We start from the raw sequence: 23,889 nt of genomic DNA, 5'->3' as shown, positions 1-23,889 counted from the left end.
CCAGAAACAGTTCGAAACCTTTTAAGCATCTGTTGCTTGGTTACACATCAAAGCTATCATGAGGGCTTAGCCCCTGAATGAGGAGGGAGCAGTAGGAAAGGGAGGGATATCCCTGTCAAACCTTGGAATCATTCGCACTCAGATCTACACTGACATAATCTTCAGCAACTTACTTTGGCAAGAAAGGCATGAATGTACGTGGTGGTGCCGATGTGCTTGTGATGCTGTTTTTCAGTGCACTTGTGCATACAGGTACTTGAGCGTTTGACAATAAAATTGACTTGAACTGCCAGCATCTCCCACTCACACCGAGGTTATCAGGAAGGCGCATAACTGTTTTGCTGACAGTCTGAATCATTCCTGGAAGTTGCTCATGTGAAACACATTTTATATTAACTACTCATAGAGATAAATTTTAATGTTTATGACTGACCTTGTTTATGTTCAGATTGCTTACAAACAGCAGCTATTCCCATTTAAAATGCATTCATCTGTGACTAGAGTTCAGTGGGCCCACATAATTTGTTTTAAATCATTTTATAGCCCTTACCAGAGGAGTAACAGTCTCTCGGCTTTTTGATCCCAACAGATGCTTATCAAGGGTTTTAATATATCCAAGCTCAGAAACCCAACTCATCATTTAGGCATTAAATATAGAAAGCAAACATGTTGATGATGTTCTGTAATGGTTGGATCAATTTTCCATTGAAGTCGTGCGCATCGGGAAACTGGATCAGACATTTTTGGCTCAGGGATAACTTCCTTGGTGTTTTTGCACATGGAATGGCATCATTGATGTGCATGATGCTGGGTTCCTTAAAACAGACTTAATTGGTGTGAAGAAGTATGTTCACTCCTTTATTTTGAGTGCTTGTGCTTGTGTGTGTGTGCATGAGAGAAATAAGAGCGAAATCAGAGGGAGAATGAGAGAGAGAGAGAGAGAGAGAGAGAGAGAGAGAGAACTGTAGATAAAGTGATCAACTGTCGTAGTGCTTCTAACCTCTGCAAATTTTATAATCCCATGTCTGAGATTGGCTTCCCTTGAGACACAGCACCCATTTAAGTGAAAAACAATTTCTAGGCAAAGTGGATTTACAAATTAAAATTGCTTTGCCAAGTGTACTTATTAGGCTAGCATTGTTTAATTGCTTTTTTAAAAACATTTTTTTTCCTCTTTTAGCTCCTCTCAGAATTGCATTCAGCCATTTATACCCACATTTATTCTTTACTAATTAACAAACTGCCTTTCATTTGATTCAGGATTAACTATCTTTCATGGAAATGTTCCATGAATTTACTATCATTCACTGGGAAAAATTGAAATTATATTCTCCAGGAAATGAAAATCAAAGACCCGTGGATGTTGCAAATCCAAAATAAAAGCAGAAAAGTGGAGCAGCCATTCTTTTGGAGTGTGCCAGTCTTTAAAGTGGCTTTGGGTCATCAGGCTTGGGTGAGGTAAATTTTCTTGTAAGTAACTCTCTCTCTATTCTTACTTGTTCATTCCTCATCTATCAGTGCATAGTATAGTGAGAATGGCTCCAGGGCAATGTGGGATATGGGAAGTCTGGGACACCTCCAGTCTCCCAGATAAACAGATCTGTACCAGGTACATTGAATTGCAGCTCCTGAGAGAATTGGAGCTGCAGCTTAATGACTTCTGGCTAACAGCAGGAAATGTGGAGGTGATAGACTGGAGCTACAGGGAGATTCTGAGGCTGCAGAAGATGGGTAACTGGATGACTGTCAGTAGAAGAAGGGGAAATGCACAGTCAGTGCAGAGTACATCTGTGGCCATTTCCCTTAATATTAGATATACAACATTTAGGTACTATTGAAGGTGATGACCTACCGGGGAGAGCAACAGTGACCAGGTCTCTAGCACGGAGTCTGGTTCTGTGGCTTAGGAGAGCAGAAAGATGAAGAGAACTACAGTGTTGATAGGAGATTTCTTAGTCAGAGGAACAGAGATGAGATTCTGGGATACAATAGGGATGGTATGTTGCCTCTCTGGTATGACCTGTGCAAAAAGAAAGTGCTACACCTGAACACTAGGGGGTCCAATACCCTAGTGGGCAGGTTGGCTAGACTTGTTTAGGTGGGTTTAAGCTAATTTGGCAGGGGCATGGGAACTGGAGTGATATGGCTGATGATGAGTAAGTTGGTTTACAAACAGAGGCAATGTGCTGTAAGACTGCTGGCAAGGAAAGGCTGATGATAGGGCAAAATTGCAGTCAACAGGATGAGTTGCAGTGTAACAGGTAGACAAAATTGAAAATGATGAATACAAGACTGAAGATGTTATACTTGAATGCACACAGTATACGGAATAAGGATGATGAATTTGTAGCATAGTTACAAGCATAATGTTGTAGGCATCACTGAATCATGGCTGAAAGGTTCTAGCTGGGAGCTTAATGTCCAAGGATACACATTGAATCAAAAGGATAGCTAGGAAGCTAAAGTGATGGCATTGCTTTGTTGGTAAAAAATGAAATTAAATCATTAAAAAGATGTGACATAGGGTTGGAAGGTGTTGAATTGTTGTGGATAGAGCTAAAGAACTGCAACAGTAAAAAGACCCTGATGGGGGTTATATACAACCCAAACAGTAGTAAGGATGTGGTCTACAAGTTACAACAGGAGGTAGAAAATGCACGCCAAAAGGGCAAGGTTTCAATAGTCACGAGGGACTTCAATATGCAGGTAGATTGGGAAAATCAGGTTGGTGTGGGATTCAAGAGGAGGAATTTCTAGAATGCAAATGAGATGACTTTTTAGAGCAGCTTGTGGTTGAGCCGACTAGAGGATCAGCTATTCTGGATTGGGTGTTGTGCAGAGAAATGGAACAGATTAGAGTGCCCTTTGGGCTAAATGATCATAATATTATCAAATTCACCCTGAAATTTGAGAAGGAGAAGCTAAAGTCAGATGTATTAGTATTACAGTAGAGTAAAGGGAATTACAGAGGCATGAGAGAGGAGTCGGCCAAATTTGATTAGAAATAAAACACTGGCAGGGATGACTGCAGAGCAGCAATGGATGGAATTTCTGGAAGCAATTTGGAAGGCACAGGATATATACATCTCAAAGAGGATGAAGTATTTTAAAGGCAAAATAACATAACCATGGCTAACAAGAGAAGTCAAAGCCAATATAAAAACCACAGAGAGGGTATATAATAAAGCAGAAAATAATGGGAAATTAGAAGATTAGGAAGCTTTTAAATACTAGCAGAAGCCAACTAATAAGGTAATTAAGAAGGTAAAGATGGAATACAAAGTAAGATAGCCAATAATATTACAGAGGCTACCAAAAGTTGCTTCAGATACATAAAAGAGAGGTGAGAATGAATATTGGACTGCTGGAAAATTATGCTGGAAGGGTAATAATGTGGGACAAGGAAATGGCAGATTAAGTATTTTGCAAGAGTCTTCACTGTGGAAGATACTAGTAGCATGGTGGAAGTTCCAGCTGCCAGGTTGTGAAGTGTTTGAAGTTACTGTTACTAGGAAGAGGGTTCTTGGTAAAGTGAAAGGTCTGGAAGTAGATAAATCACCAGATTTATCTACCAGATGGTGTACGTGCCAGGGTTCTGAAAGAGGTGTCTAAGAGATTGTGGAGGCATTAGTAACGATTTTTCAAGACTCACTAGATTCTGGAATGGTTCCAGAAGAATGGAAAACTGCAAATATTACTCTACTCTTCAAGAAGGGAGAGAGGCAGAAGAAAGGAAATTAAAGGCCAGTTGGTCTGACCTCAGTGGTTGGGAAGTTGTTGGAGTCGTTTGTTAAGGATGTGGTTTTGGGGAACTTGGAGACACATGATAAAATAGGCTGCAGTCAGCATGGTTTCCTCAAAGGAAAATCTTGCCTGACAAGCTTGTTAAAATTTTTTGAAGAAATAACAAGCAGCTTAGACAAAGGAGAATTGGTTGATGTTGTGTACTTGGAATTTCAGAAGGCCTTTGACAAGGTGCCACACATGAAGCAGCTTAACAAGCTACAAGTCCATGGTATACAGGAAAAATTCTATCATGGATAAAGCAGTGGCTGATTGGCAGTAGGCAAAGAGTAGGAATAAAGAGAGCCTTTTCTTGTTGGTTGCCGGTGACTAGTGGTGTTCCACAGGAGTCTGTGTTAAGAATGAATTTTGTTTTTACGTTATATATCAATGATTTGGATAATGGCTACAGATGGAGTTAGACAGATAAGGAAAATGGGCAAAGAAGTGGCAGATGGAATATAGTGTCAGAAAATGTAATGTCATGCACATTGGTAGAAGAAATGAAAGGGCTGACTACTTTCTAAATTAAGAGAAAATACAAAGGTCTGAGGCGCAAAGGGGCTTGGGAGCCCTTGTGCAGGATTCCCTAAAAGTTAATTTACAGGTTGAGTCTGTGGTGAGGAAGGCAAATACAATGTTAGCATTCGTTTCAAGAGGACTACAATGTAAAAGCAAGGATGTATTGTTGAGATTTTATAAAGCACTGGTGAGGCCTCACTTGGAATACTGTGAGCAATTTTGGGCCCCTTATCTTAGAAAGGATGTGCTGAAGCTGGAGAGGGTTCAAATAAGGTTCTTGAAAATGATTCCAGGACTGAACTGCTTGTCATATGAACAGTGTTTGATGGCTCTGGGCCATCACTGGAATTTAGACGAATGAGTGGTGACCAAATTGAAATCTATTGAATGGTGAAAGGCCTTGATGGAATGAATGTGGAGAGAATGTTTCCTATGGTGGGATGTCTAAGACCAGAGGACACAGCCTTAGAATAGAGTGGCATTCTTTTAGAATGAAGATGAGAAGGAACTCCCTTAGCCAAAGAGTTGTGAATCTGTTGAATTCATTGCCACAGGCAGCTGTGGAGGCCAAATACTTATGTATATTTAAGGCAGAGATTGATAGATTTTTGATTGGTCGGGGCAAAGAGGGATATGGGGAGAAAGCAGAATATTGGGGCTGAAGGGTAAAAATGGATTAACCGTAATGAAATGGTGGAGTAGGCTTGATGGGCCAAATGGCCTAATTCTGCTCCTGTATCTTATGTTCTTAAATGCTGGAAAATACAGCAGGGTCAGGAAGCTTGCGTGGAAAGAGAAACAATTATTGTTTCAGGTCTGATTCTCTTCAGAAAAACTGGACCTGAAATGTTAGCAACACCCACAAAATGCTGGTGGAATGCAGCAGGCCAGGCAGCATCTATAGGAAGAAGCACTGTCGACGTTTTGGGCCGATACCCTTCATCAGGACAAAGGGTCTCGGCCCAAAACGCCGACAGTGCTTCTTCTTTCTCTATGTATTACTTGAATTTCCAGCATCTGCAGATTTCCTCGTGTTTGCGCCTGAAATGTTAACTATTTCCCACCTGACCTGTGTGTTTCCAGCATTTTCTGTCTTTGTTTACTATTTTCGAGATCCTGCAAAAAACACAAGATTCTAAATGGAAAAATGATTTCTCTCTTTTTTTTACTGATAGAAAGTGAATACAATTTCTGTGAGTGGAATAATGTTACAAGTGTTTATGAAGCAGAAAAAGGTGAGTATGTTAAATTATACTTCAGATTTTGAAGGTAAATGCATTAAGATTTAGAAATAAATTTTATCTTGATTTCCAGACTCCTCAATGCTAAGTTTTTTAGTTTATTCGCTTAAGGCCAATTGGCCACAAATAAATGTCATCATCATAAGTCATGCTACTTATTTGGATGTCCTGAATTTTTGTTGATTTAATATGCTCCATAAGTAACCCCCCATGAGCTTTGGTCCAACCAAATTACAGGTAAGGGGACAAAATTAAATATTACAAGTTCTGGTAATCTGCATGAAGATATAAAAGGTTGAAAGCTGTCTTGAAATTGTTATCTGTAGAGACAGGAATGGAGCTAATGTTTCAGGTTGTAAACCCTGAGACTGATTGAGTGTGGAACAGACCCAACGATTCACACTGCCTAGCAACCCGCCTATTTTACCTTTAGCCTAATCACAGGACAATTTACAGTGACCAATTAACCTACATGTCTTTGGATTGTGAGAGGAAACTCATGCAATTCACTGAGAGCACATAGAAACTCCTTATAGACACTGCTGGAATTGAACTTTGAACTTCGGAATGCCCTGAGATGTAATAGTGTTGTGCTAACTACTACACTAAAGTGGCACACATTCAATTCAAGTTTAATTGTCATTTAACCATACATGAATACTCATGAATACAGCCAAATGAGACAGTGCTACTACAGGCTGAAGGTGCAAAGACACATTACCAGCAGTCACACACAGAAAGCACACACAAGATCACAATCATGTAATAAGAGTCCTGAAGCTCACCTACCCCATGATGCCGCAGCTAGATGCATACAATTCACCAAACACACATAAAATATCAGTGAAAAATACAAAGACCATTTCATATTTATACCCAGACCCCCCCAGCCCACTGGCGTTTGTCAATTGGCCCCCAAAGCCTGTTAGACGACACCATGGCTTTGAGGCCCAGTCTTCAGGTCATTATGAAAGGAAAATGACCTGAAGTGCTAATGCTGTTTCTCTCTCTGTGGATGCTGCCTGAATTGCTGTCTCTTTTATGCATTTAGCTGCTTTGATTACAGGTGATGTTATTTTTAAAACATATTCTAGTGAGCTTACTGTACATAGGTTAACAGAGAAGTTAGAGACTGCGAACTTGCACATGCCTGCCTGCAGTTTTAGTCATGACAGCAGTATAGCAGTACAGGCATAAAGCATATTTGCAGTTTACCTCCTACCTGTCCCTTCCTACCAAACTGAAGACTCTGGGATGAGTTAGACAGATTAGATATTGCTAGGCTATACTGACTCTGTCTAATCTCTGACTGTTAATCACTTGCAGAAATATGTGTTCTGTAATAGTCTTACACTCGTCTTAGTCCTGCCCACACAGAGTACCTGGTCAGAAGCTATTTGTCAGAGAAGCCTGGCTGCTAAACATTTCCATGGGCTGCAGTCTCCAAACGTTTGTCTTGCCCTCACGTGACCCTCAGTAATAGTGTGAGTCAATTAGTAGTCAGACTGTCAGGAAGTAGTACTGACATAGCCCTGGGATATCTCAATCCACTCTGCCACCTGATGTTCCACAAGTTGACCTCCCTGCAGAAACATTATAAAATGATGTTTCCTTAATTAATGGCCTGCAGATGACATAGGAAAAATGGGAAACGATGATCACATTGTACTTCCATCGCTCAGACACAGTACTCCTGCTGACAATGGGAAAGGATGACCTTGCACCCACTGCCAACCTACAATGAGTGACCTTATTAATGGCCTTCACCCCAGCACCTTATTTTGCATGTGTATTTATTTTGTTTAAACCAACTTTCTTAAAAATAACAATAAAAAGAATTAAAAGTTATAATGTTGTTGTCTGGGTCATCAGCAGACATTTGCACCAACCTTGGATGAGGCAAACATTTGGGAAGGATGGATATCCTATTGGTTTGCTGTCTGTGGCCATCTTGACAAGGTCAAGAAATAGAATAATCATGAGGTCCCTCAACCAACCCATCACCTCTTGTACCAGGTGCCTACACATAATCAGAGGCCTCCACATCGCACCTTCTGCATTTATGTGGTACATTGATCTGTTCAGGCACACAAATAAAAGGAGTCTATGAATCGGTATAAAAGTCTGTTGCATAGGCTTGATACGTGCAGTACTCTGCACCCCAGCCTGCCAATGCCAATGGCGAGGATCCCCGAATAAAGGTACCTCCACTGGAGAAGCTCTTCACCGGCAGATGGTGGAATGCACCATCATTGTCTGTCTGAATGCAAATTGAGGGCAGGGAAGTGGAGAGTGTACAGGCACAGACCAAGCAGGAAATCCCTTTGAGCAGTGGAAGAGTGTTTCTATGAGAAGGCTTGTATTGTATAGACCGGCTACTGAGAAGGATTTCTGGGTCTGGGTCCAATTAGCAATTCCTTATCAATTACTCACCACAAACACTCACAAAGGGTGTTCTCACTAAAATAGGCTTATTTTTGGAGTAGTGTCTGTACAGACACTGCCTGGCAGAAAGCTATGGACCAGGTGCTGCAAGGCTGCCAGCATTACCTGGATGACATCATTGTTACAGGGGACATCTCCAAGATCTTAAGCCAGCATTAAAAAGAATAGAAGATTATGGGCTTACAGCATGATGCAACAATTATGAATACTTTGAATTAAGCATCACTTACTGCGGACACATTATTGACACACAAGATGTACACAAGTGTGCTGAGAAAATTCAAGTAGTGGTGGATGCACCAGGGTTAAAGGATGTGGCACAGTTGTGGTCCTTTTTAGGATTTGTCAATTACTATAATAGGTTCTTGCCAAATCTGGCTACTGTGCTCCATCCCTTGAACTCATTAATACGGATCAGGAAGAAAAGGCAATGGACAAAGCAGTGTGAGGTGGCTTTGCAAAAGACAAAGGAAATAGTGATGGTTGACACTGTGCTCACATATTATGATACACATTGTCAAGTGAAGCTTACCTCTGATGCCTCATCTTATGGTCTAGGTGCAGTCATGCCACATGTTATAAGAGATGGAAGTGAATGCCCCATAGCCTTTGCATCACATTCACTTACTGCTGCAGAGAAAAATTAAGCTGAGATTGACTGAGAGGCCTTGAGTCTGGTTTGGGGTGTAAAATGATTCAGCCAGTACTTGCATGGGAGAGAATTTATCCTCATTACTGATCATTAATCATTAAGTGTCCATTTGCAATCCACAGAAGGGTGATCCATTAGCAGCAGCGCGAATGCAGAGATGGGCTCTGTTTCATGGAGAACACAATTACAAGATTGAATTCAAGAGGACAACTAATCATGGAAATGCTGATGGATTGTCCCATTTATTCTTGGGAAAGGAACTCAAAAAGTTCACAAAAGGAAATTTCCTCTTTAAGTGTTCTCGCCAGTGCAAAGGAAAAGCAGAAAAGTCCCCACACTGTCTCAGGAGCAACATGGCCACATAAAATGATTGGAATGTACAGCAGAAATGCCATTTCCCCCATTTTTACTGGGATTGGGATGAACTTGCCCTTGACAGGGGTTGCCTTATGTGGGGATTCAGAGTTGTACCATCAAAAACAAGGGCTAAAGTGTTGGAGGAACTACATGTTGGTCATGTAGGCATGGTCAAAATGAAAGCATGGGCTCAAAACTTTGTCTACTGGCCTGGGATAGATCAGCAGATGAAGCAGCTTGCCATGCACTGTGTGGGTTACCAACATGTCCAGAAGATGACGAGAGCACCTCCATCCCTGGGAATGGCCTGCACTGCCCTGGCAGGGAATTCATGTGGACTTTACGGGACAATTCATGGACACAGATTTCTTGGTAGTAGTGGATGCAGCTACTAAGTGGCCAGAAGTATTCCCAACAGCCTCCACTACAGCCTCATGGACTGTTGAGATGTTGTGAAGCTCCTTCTTAAGAACCGGTATTTCAGAACACTTAGTCAGTGACAATGGAGCACAGTTAGTTGTGGAACAGTTTCAGTCATTCCTGAAAATGAATGGTATAAGGCATATTATATCTGCACCATGCCATGCAACTAGTAATGGCTTGGTGGAAAGCTTTGGCCAGAGTCTAAAGAACACACTGCAAGCAAAGTCAGCAGCTCACTGAATCAGAAGCTCACAAACTTCTTCCTGGCATATTGCAATGCAAAACACTCCACAACTAACAACTATGCTGCTCCTGGGTCGACCTTTGCACTCATGTTTGGATCTCCTTAAACCCAGTCTCAGAAGGAAAACACAGGACAAACAGCTGAGACAAATTGAGGGCTCTTCAAGCAAGGAGACTCGATGTTTCTCTACTGGACAAGCAATAGAGCTGACCAGATGTAGTTACTTGGCAAGATTAAGGACAGAACTGGACCACTCTCCTACACAGTGGAGATTGTGTCTGAGGTCGTCTGGAGAAGAAACATCAATCATTTGAGGACAGCTGAGTCAATTGTGAGAGAAGAAAGCTGTCCAGAAGTGGCAGAACCAGAGTCAACTCCTAAAACCACCACAGAGTGGCCCCAGAACCTGAGATTGTTTCACAACCACAAGTCTTTCCTGCTAAGCAGAGTGACTCCCCCTAACCCCCAACCCCGACATCAGGTAAGACATTATTCCACAAGAGGAGTAAAGAATTCTCCACAGTGATTAAAGCTTTAGGCCCGAATAGGAGAATTTAAAATTGACTATGCTGTGAATGTCTACATAGTAATTGTATTATATAGTTTACTGTGTAAATACTGCTTCACATTGACAAATACAGTACGGTGCAAAAGTCTTAGGCACCCTAGTAAAATATATGTGCACAATACTGTACAGTACTGTATATGTGTGTGTGTATATATATATATACACACACACATAAATATAAATAAGTTAATATGCATTCTGTATTGAGTTGGAGGTTATGGGTAAGCAGGGAGGAGTGTTGAGTATTTAATATTTGAATAATAATGTAAATATACTGTTTGATTAAGCATTCTTTGTTGTTTATATAATTCATTATGGATTATATGTAAAAGTACATGAATGCCACTGTATCATCCATGCTCCTCGCCAAAAGTAAAAACAAAGTTTACATGTAACTTGCAGGGCCCCCTTTTTTTATTTTGATGAGTTTTATGTTTTGGGGTTACAGAATGTAACAGTAGACATCGAGAACCTCATCACAGTTATTGGATTGGTACTCGAAGAGCTGTGACATGCAGAACCACAGACCCAATGCTCAAGAGTGTGAGTAGGCTGTGCAACACTTTAACAGCTAAAATAGAACACAATGGGCTATATATCTTCTTTCTGTGCCATCTTCATGTTTAATGATCCTATGATTTTGTATACTTAGCTAAATTTCACTTGACGTGTCAATGTTTTTCACCTTAACTATACATGTGGAAAAATATTCCACACTCTGAGTAATTTCTCACTGGATTTACTGGTGGCTATTTCACATTCATGGATTACATAGGTTGCATAAAACATAGGCAGAGAGTCAGACTGACTTTGCTTTTTGAGGTGTCTATCTCCGGACTTCCTCATGTGGCCACATCCCATCATTAAGTCCACTTATAATGCTGAGAATTCTTTTGGGGCAGAGGAAGGAGGGAATATGAAATACTAAAATAACTTGAGCTTATTTGTTAGAACTAGCCTTTGTGAAAAGGCTGTGTTTGCTGTTTTTAAAATATCTTGTGTTCTCTAAATCTGTCACAGTCACCTAAGAAGCTATGAGTGAAGGGAAGTCAGGTCGATGTAGCCTGGAGCTTTGTGGAAAATCTGATGAAGTGGCTAGTCTCCCAGAGACAGGTTACAATGGAGCTCTCCTGGGAGCTGCTTTAACAGATGGAAGTAGCTACTTGGTGCCTGAGGGCACTCTGCACAATCCATGGGCACAGTCACTGTATACTGAGGTCAAGGTGACGCTGCCAATCCCCAGCACATACCTGTTTCAAAAAGCAAGCCCGGCTGTTTTATAACACAGCAAAAATAAAACCCTGTAGGTGTACAGTCTTCACAAAAATTTCCATAATTGAGAGAAATTTCTCTGGAGCTATTCCCATTCTGCCTCAGCCGAAGCTCCTACTGTCTTGTGAAGGGAGTAGATGTTGTTCTTAAACCTGTAACTTCTATTTAATCTGGCAATTTTTTCATCTGTTTTTCAGGACCTGGACATTACTGGTAAGGTGCTATTTATCACTACACTGACCTGCTAGGACATTTCAGAGGATCTTTAGGAGCAAACTTCTCTGATAGATGAAGAGTCAAGTATATGCCAGACAGGATGAGGACAGCAGATCTTGCATCAGTCTGTCACAAAGCAAGTCAATATACGGCCTCTCACTTTAGCCAGGATTGTAGGTAGTATTTATTTAATTTTAATTTTTATTTTGAACTTCAGCATAGTAGCAGGTCCTTCTGACCCAGCCAATTACACCCATATGACTAATTAACCGACTAACCTGTACGTCTTTGGTAAGTGGGAGCAACTGGAACCCCTGGAGGAAACCCACGTGGTTACAGGAAGAAAGTACAAACTGTTTACAGACAGTGGCGTGAGGTGAATCAGTGTTAGCGTAATGTTAACCACTATTCTAGTTTACTGGTAAATCAAACTCTGTTGAAGTTAATATCTCATCGCCAGGCTAACCTTCCTTAGCCCAAGTTTTGCATCTTCACTGCTAGTATGAATGCTGTTACCGTGTCCCCAACCCCCTACTCATTGCAATCTCTCCAGTGTGTTGTTCATTATTCTATCTGTACGTGTCAATGTTGCTCTTGCAAAGCAGCTTGATCAGTGCAGGATTTAGCAGGAGAAATGTGGGTTCATCAAAGAAATGCTTTATTTAGCTTTCAAAGCATACTTCATCTAAAACTCCCTTTGAACGTCTGCCTTGGATTGTAAACCAGTAAAAGTAAAAGTAAAAGCTAAGGAGGAGAATTTCCTAACACAACAAGGTGTAATGATAGTGCTTGTAAGGCTCGTGAAGTAAATAAAGTGGGAAATTTCAGATTTAACTATAATAATGAAAATACATTGACTCTTTCCTTAGATCAGTATCCTATAAAGTTCACAAGAGAGTCATAAACACAAGCAAATGCTGGAAATTGAGAGTAACACTCACAAAATGCAGGAACTCAGCAAATCAGGTAGCACCAATGGAGAGGAATAAATGGTCAACGTTTTGGGCCAAATCCCTTCATTAAGACTGAACAGGAAGGGGGAAGAAGCCAGAATAAGAGGGTGTGGGGAAAGGAGAAGGAGTATAAACTGGCAGATGGTAGCAGAATCAGGTGAGGGTTAAGTTAGATCGGTGGGGGAAGGGGAGTTGGAGTAAGAAGACGGGAGGTGATAGGTGGAAGGGGTAAAGGGCTGAAGAAGAAGGAAAGAGAGGAGAGAAAGGGAGGGGCGCCAGAGGGAGGTGATGAGCAGGGGAGGAGAAGAGAAGGGGCAAAAGAGGATCCAGAATGGAGGATGGAAAAAGGGAAAATGGGTTGGGAGTGGAATAACTGGAAGCTGGAGAAACTGATGTTCATGCTATCAGTTTGGAGGCTACCCAAATGGAATATGAGGTGATAGTGGTCATATAGTGATGTAGAGGAGGCCATGGACCAAACTGTTGGAATGCAAATGAAGGTCAAGCTGAAATGGATGGCAACTGGAAAATCCCACCTTTTAGACCATAAGGCCATTAAGGCATAGTAGCACAATTGGGCCATTCAGCCCATCGAGTCTGCTCTGCTGTTCCATCATGGCTGATTTATTATCCCTTCCAACCTTATTTGCCTGCCTTCTCCCTATAACCTTTGATGCACTGATCAACCACCTATCAAGCTCTGCTTTAAATATTCCCAATGGCTTTGCCACTCAGTTGTCTATGGCAATGAATTCCACAGATTCACCACCCACTGGCAAAAGAAATTCCTCTTCATTTCTGTTCTAAGTGAACGTCCCTCTGTTCTGAGGCTGTGTCCTCTGGTCCTAGAATTTTCCCACCATAGCAAACATCCTCTCCACATCCACTCCATCTAGGCTTTTCAATAGATAGGTTTCAATGAGATCCCTTCTCATTCTTCTAAACTACAGTGAGTGCAGGCCCAGAACCATCAAACGCTCCTTATATATTAAATCTTTCATTCCCGCAATAATTCTTGTGAATCTCCTCTGGACCCTCTCCAAAGCCAACACATATTTTCTGCTCACAATACTCCAAGTGAGGCCTCACCCCTGCATTATAAAGCCTCAGCATCACATCCTTGCTCTTATATTCTAGTTCTCTCAAAATGAATGCTAACATTATATTTGCCTTCCTCATCACTGACTCAACCTGCAAGTTAGCCTTTAGAGAATCCTGCATGAGGACTCCTAAGTCTCTTTGCACCTGGGATATTTGAAATTGCTCTTGTTTAGAAATAGTCTATGCATGACCATGCATCTCCCTACACTATATTTCATTTACCACTTCTTTACCCATGCTTCTAATCTTTCTAAGTCCTTCTGCAGACTCCTTGGTTCCTCAATGCAGCCTACCCTGCCACCTATCTTCAAATTTTCTCCAAACTTGGCCACAAGGACATCAATTCTGTCATCCAACAGATTGACATACAATGTGACAAGAAGCAGTCCCAACACTGATCCCTGCAGAATGCAATGTGTTACCAGCATCCAACCAGAAAAAGTTATCTTTATGTCCACATTTTGCCTCCTACCAGTCAACCAATCTTGTATCAATGCTAGTATCATGGGATCTCATCTTGTTAAACAGCCTCATGTGTGGCATCTTTTCAAAGGTCTTCTGAAAATCCAAGTATACAACATCTACCTTTGACTATCCTACTTGTTATTTCCTCAAAGAATTCCAACAGGTTTATCGGCAAGATTTTCCCTTATGAAAATCATGCTGAACATGACCTATTTTATCATGTTTCTCCATGTACACTGAAACTTTATCCTTAAAATGGACTGCAACATCTTCCTAACCACTAAATTCAGGTTATCTGCTCTTTAATTTCCTTTCTTTTGCCTTCATCCCTTTCTTTTTTAATTAAATTTTAATATAAAACCACTAAGTAGATGGCAATGCCTTAACCATTTGTGTGTTGTAAGGCCACTAGGGCCCCTTCCATCCTTATCAAGGGGAGTGCTAACCTTCTCTCCTTTCATACAACACATTCCTTCTTAAAGATGGAGTGAAATTTGCAGTTTTCCAGTCCTCCAGAATCATTTCAGAATCCATTGGTTCTTTAAAAATTCATCACTAATGCCCCCGTAATCTTTTCAGCTACCTGTTTCAGAACCCTGGGGTGCAGTCTTTTTGGCCCAGGTGACTTATCTACCTGCAGACCTTTCAGCTTCCCAAGCACCTTCTCTTTGGTGATAAGAAGGACACTCACTTCTGCTCCCTGACACTCTCAGATTTCTGTCATACTGCTAGAGTCTTCCACAGTGAAGACTGAGGCAAAATACTTATTAAGTTCGCTAGCCATTTCTTTATTCCCGATTACTACCACTCCAGCATAATTCTTCAGTGGTCTGATATCTACTCTCACCTCTCCTTTACTCTTGATGTATCTGAAAAATACTTCTGGTATCCTCTTTTATATTATTGGCTAGCTATTTCACCTTTTCTCTTCTTCTTGCTTTTTAAGTTGCCTTCTGCTGTTTTTAAAAGAGATTCTCAATCCTCTAACTTCCCACTATTTTTTCCTCTACTATATGCCTTCACTTCTGCTTTTATGCTGTCTATCTTCTCTTGTCACCCAGGGTTTCCTTACCTTTCCTTTAGAATAATTCTTCATATTTGGGATATACTGTACTATATCTACCTTGCACCTTATGAATTGATTGCAATGTTACTCCAACTAGTGTCCCCTTCCAGTCAACTTCTGCCAGCTCCTCAGTTATGTCTCTGTAATTCCCTTTACTCCATTGTAGAACCATTGAACCATAGAACATTACAGCGCAGAAACAGGCCCTTCAGCCCTTCTTGGCTCTGCCAAACAATTTTTCTGCCTAGTCCCACTGACCTGCACCTGGACCATACCCTTCATACCCCTCTCAGCCATGTACCTGTCCAAGTTTTTCTTAAAAGTTAAAAGTGAGCCTGCATTTACCACTTGATCTGGCAGCTCATTCCACACTCCCACCACTCTCTGTGTGAAGAAGCCCCCCCCCCCCCAAGTAATAATGATATATCTGCCCTGAGCTTTTCCTTCTCAAACTACAGGGTGAATTCTATCATATTATGATCACTGCCTCAGAAGGGTTCCTTTACCTTAAGCTCTCTGATCAAATCTGGTAATCTGGTTCATTACACAACACTCAATGCAAATTTGCCTTTCCTCTAATGCACTCAAACATATGCTGCTCTAAAAAGTCATCTCACAGGCATTCTACAAATTCCATTTCTTGGGATCCAGCACCAACTTGACTTTTCCAATCTACCTGCAAATTGAAATCCCCCATGACTATCACAACATTGGCCTTTTTACATGTCTTTTTTTATCTCCCATTGTAATTTGCACCACATCCTGGCTAATATTCAGAGGGAGGTGTGTATAAAACTCCCAACAGTATCTTTTTACCCTTGCAGTTTCTTAACTCTACCCAGAAGCTTCCTCTATCTTTTGATCATATGTCACCTCTTTCTAAGGTTTTGATTTCATTTTTTACCAGCAGAGCCTGCCTATCTGCCTGTCCTTTAGATACAATGTGTATCCTTGGATGTTAAGCTCCCAACTACGATCTTATTTATTGAGATACAGCGTGGAACAGGCCCTTCAGCCCTTTGAGCTGTGCCGCTCAGCTACTCCTGGTTTAACCCTAGTCTAATCATGGGCCAATTTACAATGACCAATTAACCTACTAAACAGTATGTTTTTGGAATGTGGGATGAAACTGGAGCACCTGGAGAAAACCCATGCATTTCATGGGGAGGATATACAGACTCCTTCCAGATGACGCTGGATTTGAACTCCGAACTCCGAACCCCTGAGCTGTAATAACTTTGGGCTAACCACTATATTGCCATGAAATCTTCTTTCAGCCATGACTCAGTGATGCACACAATGTCATACCTGCCAGTGACTAACTGCGCTACAGGATCATCTACTTTATTCCATATACTGGGTGCATTTAAATATAACACCTTCAGTCCTGTAAACATCACCTGTTTTGACTTTGCACCTGTGTTACACTTTGACTCATCTCACTGATTGCAATTTTACCCTATCCTTCCTCAAAGTCTCACTGCACACACTACATTGATTTGTATATCAACAGCCCCATCTTCAGTCCAATCACTTTGGTTCCCATCCTTCTGTCAAATTAGTTTAAGTCTTTCCCAAAACCTTTAGCAAACCCGTCCACAAAGATAATGGTTCCCCTTGGATTCTGGCGTAATCCATCCTTTTCTACAGGTCATTCATTCCACGTAAGAGATCCCAATGGTCCAGAAATCTGAAACCCTGCCCCCTGTGACAGTTTCTCAGCCATGCTTTCATCTGCCAAATCATCCTATTCTTACCCTCACTGGTGCATGGCACAGGCAGAAATCCAGAGATGACCACCCTGGAGGTCCTGCTTTTCAGCTATTCTCTCTTCAGGACTTCTTCCATTTTCCTACCTATATCGTTGGTATCAATGTGTATAGTTTCACAGCTGTTTGGCCTCCCATTTAGAATGCTGTGGACCTGATCCGAGACAGCCCTGACCTTAGCACCTGGAGGCAATATACTATCTGAGTGTCTCTTTCACATTTACAGCATCTCCTGTCTGCTCCTCTGATTATGGAATCCCCTATCACTGCAGCCCTTTTCTTCCCCTCTGGTTCTGAGCCATGGAGTCAGACTCAGTGGCAGAGACCTCTGTGGCTTCCCTCTGCTAGGTCATCCCACCACCCCACCCCCCCACAACAGTATCCAAAAGCGCTATACCTGTAGTTGAGGGGAATGACTGCAAAGATACTCTTCACTGGCTGCTTATCCCCTTCCCCCTCTGCTGATGGTCACCCACTTATCTGTGTCCTGCACCTTGGATGTTACTCTACCTCCCTGTATGTCCTATCGTTCAAACTCCCAGCCTCCTGAATGATCCGGAAAGTCATCCAGTTCCAGCTCCAGTTCCTTAACATGGTCTAAAAGAAGCTGGAAGCACTTCTTGCAGGTGTAATTGTCAGGGACATTGGAGGTCTCCCTTCCTTCCCACATCTTGCAAGAGGAGCTTTCCACTCTCCTGCCTGGCATCCCCACTGCTCTAATTGTGCAACAAGAAAGGAAGAAATAAAGAAACATTAAATGACAAACTCTACCTACAGCCTTTGCTTCTCCTTGCTGAAGCCTCTATGAGCTAAAGCCTGAAATCCCCACTCGAACATAATGGCCACTCCACTTAAACCTAACTTCTTTTTAATTGGCCTTTGCCAAGTGCCTAATTATGCATAATCCAATGTCTCCTTGGGAACTATGGCACTTAGAATGTTCCAGCTGCCCCTTCTTGCTCCTTTTGAACTCTTTCTCCCACTACGCAATCCAACATCTCCTCAGGAACTGTGGCACGCAGAATGCCCCGACTGCGCCCTCTTGCTTTCTTTGAACTACCCCTCTAGCTACACAATTGAGCATCTTGCCGGGAATTGTGGTGGACAGAGTGAAGGTTATACTGCTGTTCAGACCAAACATCAGAATGGGGAAGAAATGTGATCTTAGTGACTTTGACTGTGGAATGATTGTTGGTGCCATACAGGGTGGTTTGAGTGTCTCAGAAACAGTTGATCTCTTTGGAATTTCATGCACAGCAGTCTCTAGAGTTTACAGAAGAAGGTGCAAAAAAAAAGCATCCAGTAAGCGGCAATTCTGTTGGCAAAAAACCTTATTAATGAGAGAGGTCAGAGAAGAATGACCAGTCTGGTTCAAATTGATAGGAAGGAGACAGTAACTCAATAACCATGCATTACAATAGTGGTGTGCAGACGAGCATCTCTGAATGCACAACACATTGAACCTTGAAGTGGGTAGGCTACAGCAGCAGAAGGTCACAGGCAAACACTCAGTGGCAATTCTATTAAGTCCAGCAGGTACCTAATAAAGTGGCGACTAAGTGTATTTTTCAATTTGAACTGGTCTATTTTCTGCAAATTTGTGTTAAAACAGAAAATGCTTTAAGACATCAACAGTGGTCAACAATTCATGAAAATTGGATTACTGTTACTAGATGCTGTCCACCTATTAAATATTATTGGGGAGGATTGAATCCATGCTCATTAATGAAGTGTGCTTCAGTGATTTGAATCATTTCAGTCATCATCTACTTAAAGTTGTCAGCATTTTTTCTCCAGGCCAGCCTCTCAGCTGCTGACAAGCCAGCCAATATTGCAACAAGAACTGTACACAAACACCATTCCACATTAGTCCACACACTGAAGTGGAGTGAAAGTAAGTCACCCTTTAGCCCAAGGGATTGCCTGAGGCCAAAGATATAAAATCATGGAGGAATGTATAAAATTAATGATGTTAATTCATTTCGACCAACATCACAAGTGTCACAGATTAGACATTTGTTTGGTGGTTACTCCTCTCTCATGTTTCTAAGTCTCTCCTTTCCTAGACCTAAATCACTCTCCTCCCTTAAAACCTCCTTTTGCTTTCCTTCTCAGCATTGTCAATCTTCTTAAAAGTCTTGTCTACCTCCTTGGTTTGACTTAATGTGTTTAAGTCACTATATACAAAGGAGTGGGAAGTCACGCTATCTGGCTGATAGTCACGAAACTACAGGCAGTCCCTATTGGTGTGAAAAGTTGGTGAATGGGTTGACTGACCCAAAGGCAAAGTTCTTATACTGGGCAATATGAGTTCTATCCAACCATTGTTCATTCAGAAGCAGCTCATTGACTGAATGAGGTAATTAAATATAAATATAAGGTTGGTTGGCATAATTATCCAGTCCTAAATCCTTAGGCCTGCTTTCGTTATATTCTGAATGTGTTTTTGAAACTCTCTTAATGATGAATTTATAAAACCATGGAGTTTCTTAGACAATGCTGGGAGCAGGCCACCAGTGGGTAATGGTGCCCACAGTTTACCAACAAGGCATGGCATCTGGCTACTATATTAAATCGAGGCACCGAAGGTCAGCCTGAACCTTCACAAACACGTCTGGTCTGCAGAACAGGATCAGAGGATGAAAGCATGCTTCCAGAACAGATAGAATGGAAACTCAAGGCACATTGTTTTCAAGGGCTACAATTTTCTTTTGGAATATTTTCAGTGATCACATTCCCATTTAGTGCTGGTGCTTGTTCTTTCTATTTAGTTCACGTATTAGACCAGTTAAAGCGGTGAGATGTCTGCTGCTTCCCCCAGAGGGAGCAGAAAAATTACAAGAAGATACAATATTGAGCTGAATACTAGAACATTACATCCTCAAGAACAGGATCACAACATTGCCTATGTGAGATCTTGTTATGGGGAGGATGTTTCCAGATGAATAATGAAGATGACAAGGCCATTAATCTCACTTTCCTATTTACTACAACATCCATCACATGGAAAACTGTCACTTTCTGTGAATGTGCATCATTTTTACATAAAGGATTTGGCTATGAATCCAAAGATCAGCTCTTTAGAACAAAGTCTATTTATGCAATTTGTTTTAAAAGCATTGAGAGAAAATGTGACTAAAATGCTAATGAGCCAGACATTGAGTCTGTTTCCCTGAAGGACAGGCAACAAGGAATTTTCTGGCTATTTCAATTAACACTTCACAGTTGAGAAGAAGACATTGGATAAAAGTGAACAAGGGCGGTGGTGCATGAGCCTGGACTGACACCAGCCAGTGCTTTGAATACACAAAAGCCGATATAGATTATTTTGGAGTTATGAAATCATATGGATAGCAGGTACAAACTAAATGAGAACCAGTCTTCAAAAAATTAGACATGTTCACAATTGACGCTTCAGGTCATCAAAACCAAAGTCAAGAGTGAGACAGATACTAATTGTCTATCACTGTAACTACAGTGGGGAAGGTTACAGATGAATAGTCATGTTAATTGGTACTCATTAAAACTTTCATGATGAGATTAGGGCAACCATTAAGTAGTCATCTTCATAATACTGGACACATATTAATGCATTGTTAAATGAATATTCCTGCCATTTAATGTACAGTTAACAACAGGTCTATTTCATCACCTAATATTCAAAGATTCAAAGTACATTTCTGTGCATAAACATACATTATGTGCATCAAGGTACATATACAGTATACAACCCTGAGATTTGTCTCCCCACAGACAGCCACAAAACAAAGAAAGAAAATCATGGAACTTGTTCAAAGACAAACATCAAAACCCCACCATGCAAAAAAAAACTCACGCAAATGACAAAAAAAATATTGAAAAACACAGAACATAAAACACCAAACCACAAGGTCATCAAAACAGCTGGCCAGGCATGTTCTGTTCGGCTCAATCTAGAGCTACATTGTTCATTATCTTCAGCCCACAGAGCTAGTCCATCCTGATCAAAATCTCACAAAATAGCAGCACCAGAAACCAGAAACATATCATAACATGAATTAGAGTTCAATCTACAAACCGCATCAATTAAACCTTACCCAAGACCCAGCACCATCCTCCGGCAGCAATGAGCGAGAGGGAGAGAGCGATGATCACACGCAGACACTTTCCTCTGGCAGCAGCAAGTGAGAACACCCGCTCACGTCTGCTTCAATCTTCCTTGATGCTTCAGTCGAGAAGAAATGGAATCGATCTTGGGCATGCTCCAGGCTTCTTGGCCTCCAAACTGCACACTTCACACAAAACCTTACTGGATCCCCTTGCAGAAGCAAAGCACCAGATCACACAAATGGCCCGAAAACACACCACCAAAATGTAGAGCACTGGCTCCAACAGTAACAGAACCACATTTAAAAGAAAGAGAAGTAAAAGAAATGAAAGTAGTTTCATGAACTGTTATCCTTGATTGCGTTCTTCACTGGCAACATCTTCATTTCAGGTATCTGGCTGTTTATATATTCAGGGAGCCATTGTAGCAGTAGAGGTACTATATATTTTGGGTGACTGTTATGTTGTGTTCAGAACCCTTTGGGCCAGCCACCTGTACCTAAATGCTAAAAGGCATTCTGTCAGATGGTATGTTCTCCTGTTGTAAATATGTAATTCCACAAAAGTTTACCTGTCTGCAATAAAAATATTAAAGTAGATAATTATAGCTATTGAAACTGTAATTCATTGTTTATTGTTGCCTTTGTGCTTAATATATATAAAATGTCACTCTACTGTTGAGTGGCTAAAGGGAAAATATAGTTTCTCCAGATCTATTGTGTGGAATGAAGACCTTTTACATCTCTCTACCACAGTCTCCATGTGGCTTAATCTACAATTATAACATATTCTTTGATTAAGCATTCTTTGTTAATTCATTGGGGTTAAATGTATGAAGTATGTGAATGGGATATGCCACTGCATCATACGTGTGTGCCTCACTTTAAGTAAAAATAATGAAGTTAGGCTGGAATTCCTGGCTTCCTTGTTTTCCTTTTAATTAATTTTATATTTTGGAGTTACAAAACAAAACAAAATCTATTTCACTTGCAGTATAAGTCTTCGGTTCAGCTTGAATCATAAAAGGTGATACAGTTTAATCTAAATTCATTTTTCTTTCCTTCATGTAGCACTCGCATCTGGTAAAGACTTAATAAAATAAAGATTATTTTTGGGTTATTGATCTATGTAGCAGCTGTCTAAATCAGGGGTTCCCGACCTGAGGTCCATGATGCCCTCAGGTAATTTTAGGGTTCCATGGCATACAAATGGTTGTGAACCCCTGGTCCAAAGACTGCTGGCTTATGGTTGTGCATTTCATGCCTGAGCTTACACAATGAAAGGTAAGAGAGTGCTTGACCGTGGCACGGGGTCTCCATCATCAACCCATGGTCTTGTCCTCACCTGATGTGGGTGTGCTTGCAATTTCCTGGAAGGGTCATAGGACATTTGCTCCCCCTTCACCTGGTGAAGAAGCTAAGGACTGGTACTAGGCCACTGTGTTCTGAATGATATAAATCACAATGTCACCCACTGGAGACATGATAAGCCAATGTTCAAATGATTTAACCAAGTTGCAAATAGCTAATTGACAAGCCTAAAAGTCAGTCCCACCAATTTCAACCATGGCTGAGTGGAAGCACCCTTGTCTTTTGGGTCAAAGACTGTAGGTTCAAGTCATGCTCCAAGGAGCTGATGAAAACTTCAGAGCAGTACTAAATGTAACCTGCACTGTTGAAAGTGCTGCCATTTGGACAAAAGATTGAACTTAAGGCCTGTCACCTCTTTAAGGTGCACTCTAATTCAGAGGATTAACCATACTAACAAATTGCAGCACCTCAAATAGCCTCTGAAAACCAAGTCTAGCTCCAGGCTTTCATGTGTGGCTTAGCTACTAAGCCCAGCAGAACCGTTTCTACTGACAGGGCAAAGGTGGGTTCCTGGGGTTTTTAAATCAGTCGCTTTGGGCGGATGGGACTCATCAGCCATGGTTGGTAGCTCACCTAGGAGAAGGAAAACCCTGTTCTCAAACCTCTGCTGCCTTCTGTCCATGTCAACTCGTGGGGAACGCTTTGGAAGTAAGCCCCAAGGAACAAATCCAAGCTGGAGTCCTATGTTGAGTTCAACACTGACTGGCAGCTCCTGTGATGCTGCCGGTGCCAAACTGTGTCGTTTATCTGTCATTTCTTTGGGTTCATCAGACGCGTGCAGATGCGGAACTTGCTACGAGGGTGACAGCTTGCTCTCCGTACGGTACTGCCCTAGTTTGCATATCTAGACAGCTAGGATGTAACATCTATGGTCAACCCTGACCAACAGAGACCTCACAATCCAACGGAGAGGAGGAAAATTGATTGCCAATGTGCCGGTCATCAATTAGGATCTAAAAAGCACATTTTTGCTCCTTCCCTTTTAACAGGAGGTTGTGCTGCTGTGCCTGTCTTTAGGCATTTTTTTTGGTATGGTTATGGAAGATTCTGTGCAAATACAAGTTTCTCCTTTCTAACCAACAAACTTCAAATTCTATTTTCTTCGGGTCTATTTGATCTCAGTGCCACTTCACAGAAGTTACAAAAAATAATTATATTATGACAATTTGATATAATAGATACTGAACAGCTGAGTATTAGTATTTTGATGGATTTTCTCAAAGGCTTTATATCACATTGGATTAAAACATTACTCACACTGTACCGAATGACAGCCCTGTTACGAGTTTTATTATGGCTTATTCAATTTAATAGGACTGTGTAGGGCAATTTTAAAACCCTCTACAACTCATTGGG

General features: G+C 41.3%; 1 protein-coding gene and 1 non-coding gene across 4 annotated transcripts in view; both read right to left on the bottom strand.

Annotated features, from left to right (window-relative positions):
• The window catches only part of prkn (parkin RBR E3 ubiquitin protein ligase), a 1,175,275-nt gene that overhangs the window by 135,760 nt on the left and 1,015,626 nt on the right, over window positions 1-23,889 (bottom strand). The gene's annotated exons all lie outside the window — the stretch shown is intronic.
• Window positions 14,584-14,710, bottom strand: LOC132403349 (U6atac minor spliceosomal RNA). Its single transcript, XR_009515255.1, has one exon. It is a non-coding gene; the product is annotated as a U6atac minor spliceosomal RNA (small nuclear RNA).

The sequence above is a fragment of the Hypanus sabinus genome, chromosome 12, assembly GCF_030144855.1.
Source record: "Hypanus sabinus isolate sHypSab1 chromosome 12, sHypSab1.hap1, whole genome shotgun sequence".
Lineage (NCBI taxonomy): Eukaryota > Metazoa > Chordata > Chondrichthyes > Myliobatiformes > Dasyatidae > Hypanus > Hypanus sabinus.
The sequence above is the reverse complement of the archived record's forward strand: the minus strand, read 5'-3'. Positions and strand labels throughout refer to the sequence as shown.